Source organism: Lithobates pipiens, unplaced genomic scaffold (genome assembly GCF_037356315.1).
Source record: "Lithobates pipiens isolate NorthernLeopardFrog02 unplaced genomic scaffold, aLitPip1_a1.2 Scaffold_3, whole genome shotgun sequence".
NCBI classification, from domain to species: domain Eukaryota; kingdom Metazoa; phylum Chordata; class Amphibia; order Anura; family Ranidae; genus Lithobates; species Lithobates pipiens.
In genome coordinates this window covers 100,483,074-100,495,875 of record NW_027507790.1, presented here as the reverse complement: position 1 = coordinate 100,495,875, position 12,802 = coordinate 100,483,074, and the positions used below count along the sequence as shown (strand labels likewise).

Below are 12,802 nucleotides of genomic sequence, written 5' to 3'. Positions count from 1 at the left end.
CTTATAGGTCTTTTCTACCGCATCCACCCATTCCCACATTGACGGGGCCTCCTTCTCTTGCCATTTTTTCGGTATTAGTTTTTTACCTGCATTCAGCAAATGGGGAATCACCGATTCCTTATATTGTCTGAGCCCAATTTTTGTCCCATGGAATAACACTACCCAGGGATCAGCTTTCACCTCTTTGTTAGTAATCTCTTTAATGAAGGCTAGGATTTGGTTCCAGTACAGTTCTATTTTTGGACAACTCCACCACAGATGTGTCATCGTGCCCAACTCTTTACATCCCCGCCAACACTCCCTAACACCATCCCGCTGAAATTTACTTTTCCTCTCTGGGGTGTAGTACCATCTCGTCATACATTTGAAACTCATTTCCGCAGTTCCAGCATCTACCGCTGAGCCATGCACTAATTTAAATATTTTCCTTAATATTGTGTTATCTGGTTGTGTTCCTAGTTCCCTCCCCCATTTTTTGATGTACACAGGTACCCCCAGCTCTACTCCCTCCACCAGCGTTCTATACCATCTCGAAACAATTTTCTTTGATGTCTTTAATGAACATAATTGTTCCAAAGGAGTTAAATCTTCCGCTGTTCTAATCTGTGGGGGGAGTTTTTTAATAAAACTTGAAAGCTGTGCGTACCTCCACTCATCAATTATCATCATCTCTTTTTTTTGTGCCAACTCGTGATATGGTGCTATCCCTTCCCCTTTCATTACATCTTTTAATTTTACCTCTTCCTTGACCCAGTTTCCTCCTATCTCCTGACACCCTGGTAAAAAAAAATTATTGTGCTTTAACGCTATAAGTGGTGAATTGTATTTCCCATTAAATTGCCTATATATCTTATCCCAAATCCGCAACGTGTTTCGTGTAATGTTGTTCCCTTCCAAAAATACACTTCTCTCATGTGGTGGGTTCCAAATTTGCTTCTCCAATTTTGTTCTGCATAATTCGTGTTCCAATCTCACCCATCTTTTCTCTGTGTTATCCCTTCTACTCCATTCACTCACTCTGGACACTACAACTGCTTCATAATAAGTCTGCACGTCTGGCATTGCCACTCCACCCCTATTTTTTGGTTGTCGAAGTGTCGCGAAGGCCACCCTAGCTTTTTTATTTTTCCAGATAAATTTCATTAGGATGGTTTTTAATTTCGATAGGTATACATTGGACAAAGGTATTGGGAGCATCTGAAACCTATATAGGATCTTAGGGAATATTATCATCTTTAATGAGTTTATTCTCCCCAACCACGATAGTGGTCTATAACTACACCTTTTACATTCTGCCTGTATCTCATCTAATAACGGAATGTAGTTACAGCGGTACATTTTCCTTTCTGTTTTTGATAGTTTTATCCCTAAATATTTCAGTTCGCTCCTCCAATGGATTTTCCAATTCTGTTGCATACTTTGTGCCTCTCGCTTGCTAATATTAATATTCATTATCTCCGATTTTGACCTATTAATTTTAAAGTTTGACACTTCCCCATATTGGTCTAGTAGATTTAATAATTCTGGCATAGATGTCTTGGGGTTGTTTAAATACAATAATATATCGTCCGCAAAAGCGGAGTATTTGTATTCAACTTTTCCCACTTTCACCCCCTCTATTCCAGGGTCTCCCCTTATTGCCGCTAAAAGTGGTTCCAAAGAGAGCACAAATAGGAGGGGCGAAAGCGGGCAACCTTGCCTTGTACCCCTCTCCATCTCAAAGGACTCTGACTCACACCCATTAACTTTTATACATGTCTTTGGGTGTTCGTACAATACCTTCACCCTCTGTATCATCTTTGATCCTAACCCCATCTTCTCCAGTGTCTTAAACATAAACCCCCAGTCTACTCTGTCGAAGGCTTTCTGTGCGTCCAGCGACAGAAGCAGACTGGGGGTTCCACCCTGTCGCATCTTCTGGAGTAGGAGGAGTGTCTTTATTCCGTTGTCCTTCCCTTCCCGACCCCCTATGAATCCTGTCTGATCTGGGTGAACCAGTGTTGTCATTAAATCCTTCATTCGCTCTGCAAGTACTTTAGCATAGAGTTTTGTATCTGCGTTTAACAGCGAGATCGGCCTGTAGCTGGTGCACTGCGTGGGATCCTTGCCTTCTTTCTGGATTAATGTAATTGTTGCCATTAAATCTTCCCTACTCATTCCATATTCTTCTCCCAAACCATTCATGTACCGGCACATTTGGGGGACAAGGGCTTCTCTGAATGTTTTGTAATAAAATGTTGTAAAACCATCTGGTCCCGGGGATTTTCCTATAGCTGATTTTAATAGTGCTCTCACTATTTCTTCCTCCGAGATTGGCCTTTCGAGCATCTCCCTTTCAGTGGGGGTAATTTTAGTGAGTATAGTTTTTCCCAAGAATTCCCTAATCTTCTTCTCTTTCTCCCCGTTATTTGCACCTACCTTACTATCTGAGAATATCCCCTCAAAGTATGATCTGAAGATTTCTGCTATATCTTTGGTGGTATGGAACATTTTCCCATTTTTATTCTTAATTACCCCAATAAAATTTTTCCCTTTTTTCTTTTTTAACATTCTAGCTAGAAACTTACTTGGTTTATCTCCCCATATATATTGTTCCTTGGCCAATCCTTTAAACACCATCCTAGCTTCTTGGTCTAGAAGGTCCTTCAGCTCCATCCTTGCCGTTAATATCTTTTTAAGTACCAGATCTTTTTGTAACCTACTTTTTTTATGAACCTGTTCCAACTGGTGTATCTCTCTCATTAAATTGTTGATTTTTTCGGCTCTCATTTTTTTCTTTTTAGATCCCATAGATATCAGTATCCCCCTTATATAGGCCTTATGTGCATCCCACAACGTATGGCTTTTGATTTCCTCTGTGTCGTTATGTATAAAATATTGTTCGATCGCACTCGCAATTTTTATTCTGTCCTCCTCCCCAAGCAGCAACTCTTCATTCAACCGCCATGTAGAGGTTTTCCTTCCTATCCTTGAAATATTCAAGCATAGTTTTACCGGAGCATGGTCCGAGAGGGTCATAACTTCTATCCCCGTGTCCGTCACATATTCCAATAGCCCATGGTCTATGAAAATATAGTCGATACGTGAATACGTCCCATGGACTGTAGAATAGAAGGAATAGTCACGTACCAGAGGATTCTTTACTCTCCATATATCTACTAATTGATTTTTGTACAGCTTTTGTAGTAAATTTTTATGTGCAGAGCTTCTCATCTTCTTTACATCCGATGAACTATCTACTTCCGGATTGAGGCCGAAGTTCATATCCCCCATCATAATTACATAACCTGTTTTAAAATTCATAAGTTTATTTAATGTCTTATTTAAAAAACTGATTGGATTGCTATTGGGTGCATATATATTTACCAAAGTACACTCCAGTTCCTCTAGAGTACCCTTTAGAAACAGATATCTTCCCTCTGCATCGCACATTTTTTCACTTAATTGGAATCTTGTACTTTTAGAGAACCCTATCGCTACCCCTCTACTTCTAGCCGATATGGTATCGCTATAATACCAGACCGGATAGTTGCTAGAGTACAGCCTTATGTTTGATGCGAGGGAGATATGAGTCTCCTGGAGGGATACAACGTCGGCCTCATACCGTTTTAGCTCTGCTAGGATCTTATGGCGTTTTGTTGGGGTATTCATGCCCTTAACATTATAGGACATAAATTTCAAGCCGTCTATTTTGCTGTTACCCATCTATTTGTCCTAGTGCTCCCCAGCCCTGCAAAGGTACTTTGTCTCATGTTTATTTGGGTGGTCCACATTATTTTTCTTTCTCTTTCCTCCCTAACCCCTCTTTCCACTTTACTTTCCTTCCCCCACCTTACACCCTCCCGCCTCCCTCCTCCCCCCCCCCCCCCTGACTCCCCGCGCCAACCCTCCCCCTCCCCCCTCCTCCCAACCCCAATGGCCTATTATCGGCCCTTGTTAGGTTAATGGTCGTACATACCCCTACCATCTCCTAATCTATTTGTTATGAGGGTTTGGGGCTTTTTCGCCTGCGCCTCTCCCGCCTCTTCCCCTGAGACGGGAGGTATTAAATTCCACATCCTTGTTTTGATTTATATCTTCCCTTCTTTCCTTCTCCTTCACCCCTCTTCCTTTCCCCAAACCCTTTCCCCCCTCCCCCTACATTGAACCAATTATTTCATCTTGCCAGCCTGGAAGTGCAGGCGGGCATATTCCCAATTTCTCGCAGAACTCTTCCAAATCTTCCGGGAAACTCAGCTTTGCTGATTTACCATCTTTGTTCCCTATTAAGCAAGCAGGAAAACCCCATCTGTATTTAATGTTATGGGCTTGCAGTTCGACTAACAGGGGTTTCAAAAGTTTTTTCCTTAAAAGCGTCTCGGGTGCAATGTCCGGAAATATCTGTATTTCTCTACCTTCATACACAAGTGGGGTTTTTCCCCTTAACTTTTTCCATAATTCCTCTTTTTCATCAAAAAATGTGAACCGCACAATTATATCTCTCGGTCTATCCAAATCTCCAGTTCTTGCTTTACCGATTCTATGAATTCTATCGATCCTTAGGGGGGCTCCCGTCTCATTTCCCCAGCAGGGGGATAGAATGCTATTTAGTATTGATCTTAAATCTTCCCCTTTAGTTTCCGGAATCGAGCGGAGCTTCAAGTTTTGCCTTCTGCTTCTATTCTCCTGGTCTTCCAATTTATAGAGCATATTCCTTTGTGTTAGTTGTAATATTTTTAATTGATCTGACACTTTGTTTAACTCTAAGGCTTGGAGGTCGATGCGATTTTCTGTAGCTTCTACTCTCTCTAGTAGTCCTCCTAAATCTTCTCGAAGTCCCCTAATATCTGTTTTAATTGCATTCTCCAATTTTAAGAGCATCTCCGCCATTTCTCCTTTTGAGGGGGGGAGATCTTCTGTCCTTGATTCTTCCATTTTACTACTCTCCCATTCGCTATGTGTTATTGTGTCCTCCCTGTCCTGGTGTGCTCCTCCGCCCTTATGTTTTCCTGTTCCCTTCTTGTAATCTGAGATGGTTGGTTGCCTTTTATCCGATCCCGATTCTTTGGGGCTTGCTCCTTGTGTCATATATTGTTGAATAGTCGTATCATAGCTCTTATCTTTTAAATTTCGTGAGGCTCCACTTTTCGCCATCTTGTTCGCTGATTTACTCATATTTCACTATATTTCAAACTTATATGAAACCGAGCACCCCAGTAACTCTTTCCTTTTAGTCCTGAATCCTCATTGAAGTCGCTTCCTCCTACGATTCGCCTTCTATGTGGCTAATTAATCCTATTTATCTCTTTGCTCCCCAATTTTGCTTAGGGGTTACCAACCTACCTCCTACCATATGCCTGTGTTCCACTGGCTGACTGCCCGGGGGTCCCTCACAGTTGACTTCCTCTCTCAGTAGATTAATACTGCACCCCGTTATTATTACTTTAACAGCTTCCCCAAGTTATTACCCCCTCTAAATGGTATAAATATATATCCTGGGGGGATGTTTTGCTTAGACTAAGGGCGACCTCGGGTTGTGCCAACCCTCCCCTAGGCATAGGCCTGTGGAACCTGGGGAGCGCAGAGTCGTCCGAATATGTTATCGAGTGTCTTTAGCAACGTGCCATCTTGATGTACCAGGCCCAGTACAAGGAGAATTGACAGACAGGCTGTAAAAATTGGCCCCCAAGCCTTATTTCAAACGTATACCCCACAAGAAGGAAAGAAAGGAAAAAAAAAAATTTGATATATAAGAGGTCCGGGGGAAAATGCGCATTGATCTGAGAACAGGTCCCGGAATCAACTCATGCGACTTTTCACCGTGCTGTTTAAGATGTACAATGTCATGTATAATTGAGGTAGTCTGTCTTGTTTTGTTCAGTTTGTCTGCTGCAGAGACAATACGCATCTATCCCATAGAGCCATCAATATCTTGGGGCTGCACCTTTAAATTTCCTGCCCCAGATATATCCAGCCATGCGTTTGGGCCTAAAAATGTGTGGTAGCGAATACATCCCGTTACAGTTTATTCATCCTTGCTATATCTTCTTCTAGGATTCTTTAAATCAGATTTGCTTCTCTGATCACCTCCAAGCATGCCAGAGAAAAAAAGAGCGGAAAAAAAAATGCTTTTTCTAACTCATTCCGTTATGTCCGTGCTCTAATATGTATAAACTGATTCTGCAATCAATGTTGCTCACAGGTGGGGATACTTCTCTCAGCAGGTGCAATCTCAACAGGATAAAAGTGGACCCTCAGAGGCTTCCTCCACATATCTATATGCGACTCTCCTTGTCAATATGTGTTTATCGCCATAATTTTTAGAACCATGCGACTTTTCCAGCGTGTTGTTTCACATGTGTAATTGTCATATGCGATTTTTGGGATAGTCTGTGATGTATTAATCAGTTTTATCTTGCGGGGATAATAATGTGTCAACCCAGCGGATCTACCACTGTCTTAGGACATTGCCTTCTAGGTTCCTGACTCAAAATAAATCAAGCAGCTTTCGATATAGGCATATGTGAAAAAAACTGCAGTCCTGTTTATGGTTTATCCGGCCATGCAAAAAAAACTTCCCTTTAGGACACTTGAGGTTCAACTCTACTCAGCGGGAACACCCAGCCACATTAGTGCACACCTTACATCACACGCTTTAACCATCTATGTATGCAAGACTCCCCTTACCAGCTTAAGCTGTCTCCATTTTCACATTGATTGCTTTCCCCTATATACATATATATTACTCTGCCGAGACATTGTGATGTTAATGAAGTTACCGTCCTTTTCTCTGCTGTATCTCCTGCTAGAAACATCCCCGGATACCTCCGAAGTCCTGATGCTTAGACGAGGGAATCAGCTGTGCGGGGGAACGAGGGGGGGGCCATCCGAAGAGCTGTGAGGGTCAGGTAGTGTTCTGTTCCAAGGGCTGTGGAATACTGCTACACCGCTCCGAGCTACTGCCCCGTGGGCTCCCGCATGGCTGGGCTGGGGTCTCTCACCTCCCCGCTCCAAGCCATGTCCTGCTTCTTGCTCGTCGGTGCGGTGTGCTGTAGCGCTGGCGGCCCCTCCCCTCGGGCGGACGTTACGCCCTCTCGTCGCTCATCCGCCCCAGCTGACGACTTTAATAGCATTCTGATCGTTTCTAACGCAGTGACGTACAACACGTACAACGGGACTAGAAAAAGGAAGTTCAATAGCCAGTAACCAATAGCTTCTGTCTCGTATTTTAATCTGAGCATGCGTGATTTTTGGCGTCTCGGAATTGCATACACACGATCAGAATTTAAAACAGAAATTTTTTCCGTCGGGAAAATTGAGAACATGCTATCAATTTTTGGCTGGCGGGAATTCAGACGGCTAAATTCCGATGGAGCATACACACAGTCGCATTTTCCAATGAAAAGCTCCGATCGTGTGTACGTGGCATAACACATGGACATGATTTGATCTAACCATTCCTTTGTAGCTCTGGTTGTATGTTTAGGGTCGTTGTCCTGCTGGAAGGGGAACCTCTGCCCCAGTCTCAAGTCTTTTGCAGACTCTAATGCCGCGTACACACGAGCGGAATGTCCGACAGAAAAAGTCAGACAGAAGCTTTTCATCGTATATTCCGATCGTGTGTATGCCTCATTGGACTTTTTTTTTTTTTATTCTGACGGACCTAGAAATAGAACATGTTCTAAATATTTCTGATGGAACCAATTCCTATCGGGAAAACCGCTCGTCTGTATGCTGTCCCGATGGATCAAAAATGACGCATGCTCCGAAGCAAGTACAAGACGGAAGCTATTGGCTACTGGCTATTGAACTTCCATTTTCTAGTCCCGTCGTACATGTTGTATGTCACCGCTTTCTTGATGATCGGACTTTGGTGTGATTGTGTGTATGCAAGATAGTTTCAGCGGAACTCCGTCAGAAAAACCTTCAGAGTTTATTCTGACGGGAAAACGCGGCATAACAGGTTTCCTTCAAAGATTGCCCTGTGTTTCGCTCAATCCATTAACTCTGGTCAGCTTCCCTGTCCCTGCTGAGAAAAGCATCCCCACAACATGATGCTTCCACCACCATGTTTTTACAGTGGGGATGGTGTGTTCAGGGTGATGTGCAATGTTCGTTTTCCGCCACACATAGAGTTTTGCTTTTAGGCCAAAAAGTTCAATGTTGGTCTCATCTGACCAGAGCACCTTCTTCCACATGTTTGCTGTGTGCCCCACATGGCTTCTCGCAAACTGCAAATGGGATTTCTTATTGCTTTCTTTCAACAATAATTTATTCTTGACATTCTTCCAGCCAGATATGTGGAGTGCACGACTTATAGTTGTCCTGTCAACAGATTCTCCCACCTGAGCTGTGGCTCTCTGCAGCTCTTCCAGAGTTACCATGAGCCTCTTGTCTGCTTTTCTGAATAATGCTCTCCTTGACTGGCCTGTCAGTTTAGGTTTGCAGTTGTGCCATCCTTTATCCATTTTGGGATGATGGATTGAGCAGCGCATGAGATGTTCAAAGCTTGGGATATTTTTTTATAACCTAACCCTGCTTTAAACTTCTCCACAACTGACCTGTTTGGTGTGTTCCTTGGCCTTCATGATGCTGTTTGTTCACTAAGGTTCTCTAACAAACATGTGAGGGCTTCGCAGAACAGCTGTATTTATACTGAGATTGAATTACACAAAGGTGGACTCTATTTACTAATTGGGTGACTTCTGAAGGCAATTGATTCCACTTTAGTTAAGGGTATCAGAGTAAAGGGGGCTGAATATAAATGCAGGCCACATTTTTCAGATATTTATTTGAAAAAAAAAATTGAAAACCATTTATCATTTTCCTTCCACTTCACAGTTATGTTCCACTTTGTGTTCGTCCATCATATAAAATCCTAAAAATATACTTTTACGTTTTTGGTATACTTTTTCAAGGCACTGTATTTTTTGGTGTATTCTTGATTTTGATCGTTCAGGTTATTTTAGCTGTCTCTGTCCCATTAGGGAGATTTTCCTTCACTTCCAGTTTCAAAGGTGCAGCAGAAAGTGAGAGGAAATACCCCTTAAATTAGGGCAGTGATTTTTTCATGGTACCTTCACCGGTGGACACTGGTAGTGGGGGGATCTATTTTTACTCATGACTGTGAAGACTGCCACTCTACTGGCCATTGAGTAAGCAGACAGCCACATTTGACCACACTGATTCTGTAGTTGCAACCAGCGGCTGTTCAGACAGTACCTGGCAGAGTAATATTCAGCTGTACTCCACCTCTGCTTGTATCCCCACCATCTGTCTATTGAAACAGTATGCATGTTCTTCAGTCAGCTGTCCCGCAAACAATTGTGTCCCACCATTTAGGGCTGCAAGGAAAGCTTTAGTGTCCCTGTCCTAGAGCGGCCACTGGAACATTAAGCTGCTGCTAGTCAGCCTGGAAAGTCATTACACTGAATGCTTGCCTCAGTTGCATATTGGGTGCTGCGCAGAATCTGGAGGAGGTGTTCTGTCCTCTCTACTGCTGACTGCTGAGACAAAGTGGCAGTGGAGACGAGGGAGGTGCCGTGGCTGCAGGAGAGGTGTGAGCGCCACATGAAATGGCCTGGTGGGCCTTGTGTTTGACACATGTGCACTAAACATTCCTTTCTCACACTTCAGTAGCAGTCACTGTGCAGGAAAAAATGTCACTGTAGGAAGCAAATTGGGATACAGGTCGAGCTCTGAGTGCAGAAACATTCCAGGCTGATCAGCGGCACTAAAGCCACACTTACACAGGTGAGCTGAATATGCTTCAGGTGGCAGTACCCGTAAAATGTCTTCCCACATTACCCAGTCCCCACTAGATCGCCTAACCCTTATACCACTTTATCCCCCTACACCACCTCATCTACCTATCATGGGACCTCACCTACTCCTGATAATCCCCCCTCCCTTTCCCCCCTCCCTTTCCCCCCAACCACCTCACCTACCCCTCATACCGCCTCATCTCCCTACACCACCTCATCTACCTTTCATACCACCTCACCTACCTTTAAAACAACTTAACCTACCCCCCCCATATAACACCTTACCTTCTTTTCTTCAGTTATAGCACCTCCATCTATCCAAAATGCAAATGTTTTTGCAAGTAAAATAATAAGTATTTTTTTTTGTTATGGAGCCTGCAGAACATTATACCCACGATCAGCAATGCCAGGCTCCTGGAAACTCTCATTATAGCTGTCGGCTCATACCTCTCGTACGGCCAGACAGTTACTGGAGAGCAGGAAGATCAATGAAGCACTCACCAATACCCTCACAGTTCATTGAGAACTATAAGCTGTCTGCTGCAATGGCAGATGGTAGTTGGAGTTCATTCATTCACAGAACTCTTGCGCACTCTTTTAAATTGTAACAGTAGGTGTGGGGGAGAAAATCCTATGCTCACTGTCACAGTAGGGTATCAAAGGGGTGTGGGCAGGTGCTCTTTGGTAACATATTACACCCTAAATACTGCGCTGTATGTAACAAATGTAAACGTATCCTTTCGATTTGATGGGTACAGCCAACGACATTAAACATATGGACATCAACTCCAAACCCAATAATCTGACTCCTTCTCAAACACAAGTGATTTTCCATTACAGAATCACCCCAACCTTGTAATCAAGGCAGCAGACAAAAGTGGGAATATTTTCCTAATGACCAAAAAGAACTATGATCAAATGGTATTGAATATATTATGCAATAAAGACTGGTATAAACAGATTAATGCCACCCACATTGCCAAGTTCAAAACTGAATTTCTAATAAGCATTGGCTCTGCCCATCAAAAGGGCCTCATTGATCAAGACATACATAACTACCTAAATATTTGTAATTCCAGGGAAGCAACATTTTACGCCCTACCCAAAATACATAAACATCCATTACCTCCAGGCAGACCTAGAATGTCGGGTATTGGGTTCCTTACCGAGAATGGCAGTCGTTTAGTTGACTCCATCCTCATTCAACATGTTTTAGGTTTACCGTCCTATACAAGAGATATATACTTGACCTTTTGAAGACCATTGAGGGTATGGTCTTCCCTCCCGATGCCCTGCTCGTGATGTTGGATTTTGAGGTGTTGTACTCTAGCATTCCTCATGAGCAGGGTATCGGGATGGTTCGTACCTTTTTACGTGAACAAGACCATCACCGATGGGACTATTGCAAGTTTATTTTGGAATTACTGCGATTCATATTGACTTGTAATTGCTTCAGATTCAAGGATCCCCACTTCCTCCAGGTACAGGGCGTGTCAATGGGCACATGCTGTGCACCGGCCTACACCAACCTGTACCTTGGGGGGGGTGGGAACGTAACATTTTCTCAGATGAATCCTTATCAATAGATACCAACCATGCGATTTGCTGGTTGCTATATATTGATGGCATATTCATCGTGTAGACAGGGAATGCGACCCCTTTTAAATACGTTTGTTGAAAATTTGAATCAAATTCAGTTTAATCGAAAATTTACAGTTGCTAGTGATTTACAAAAAATTACCTTCTTGGACCTAACCATCTTCAAAGATGGAGATAACTGCCTTGCTTCCACTTTTTAGAAAGGAAACAGCAGTGCCCATCCAAAGGCACTGTTTCGGAGCATTTCCTATGCCCAGTATTTGAGGCTATGACGAAATTGTACTCATACTAATGAATTTAAATTGCAAGCGAACTCACTCCGTGATCACTTGAAGGCAAGAGGTTATAGTGCCTTCAACAAAGCACTACGTCAATCTCGCAATAACCAAGCAGTCAAATATATTACCAGATATTCTCAGCATCATCAAGAATTACGCAATATTTTGGCAATATTTTGGCAAATCATTGGCCACTATTGCAAGCTGATCCCGTTCTTACTAAATACGTTAGCATACAACCCGAAATTACATTCAGGAGGTCAAGATCTCTGCGAGACAAGTTAACATCTAGTCACTATTCTGGTGGTTCTTTAACCAGACGTCCCCGGAATGGTATCACTAGATGTGGGAAATTTGCATTTTGTCCCTGGATTACCCCAGGTACCAGGTTCAGTCTCCCTAACGGAGAGCTATTTGCCCCCGCATTTTATGCAAATTGTGGCACCAAAGGTGCTGTGTACCTGGTGTCATGCCAATGTAATGCTTTTTATATTGGAAAAACAGCCAGACAATTTCATTCCAGAATCAAAGATCATGTCTATTATTCTGTGAATGGCAAGATGGTCACTGCTGTCAGAAGACATCCTGATTTGTATCATAAATATGATGTTTCGTTGGTCTCATTCATCGTTTTGGCTGTGGTACCCAAAGACCCATGAGGCAGTGAATGGGACAAACAAATACTTCGGAAGGAGATGGTTTGGATCGAGCATCTTAATGCCATTCCTACTCGCTTCTCGGCCTTTTGGCTAAGATCAAGTGTAGTATCTGTTCTTATCAGTTACCAGGAGGTAGCACTTGCTTCCGTCCCTGTTCTACGGCGAGGTGGAGCAGGGGTGGCGGTTGCTATGCAAAGCCTGCTGGTGTAAAGGTGACCCGGAGCGGTTCGTAGCCGAAAGGGAAGCCTTCTGATGGGGATGGAGAACCACTGGTCGGCGCCAGGGGAGGGGACCCTGGCCTTCTGGCTTGGATTGTGGCAGCTTTAGCTCCGGTCAGTTTTTCGGGAGGGAAAGTTTATTCCCCTTTTTGCCTTTGGGGGGAACGGCCAGTACTTCCCGAATGTAATTAGGTAGGAGTGATGGGAGCGAGGGTGTGACCTGATGGTAAAGGGTCTCACTAAGCTCCTGGATCTCCATGCCTTTCTGCCTGGGGTGGGGGCTGTCGTGGTCTGGACTGGGGGTC

At 43.4% G+C, this 12,802-nt stretch overlaps 1 pseudogene; it reads left to right on the top strand.

The window, feature by feature from the left end:
• Positions 1-12,349: 12,349 nt before the first annotated feature.
• On the top strand, positions 12,350-12,434 carry LOC143941757 (U2 spliceosomal RNA; annotated as a pseudogene).
• Positions 12,435-12,802: the final 368 nt, after the last annotated feature.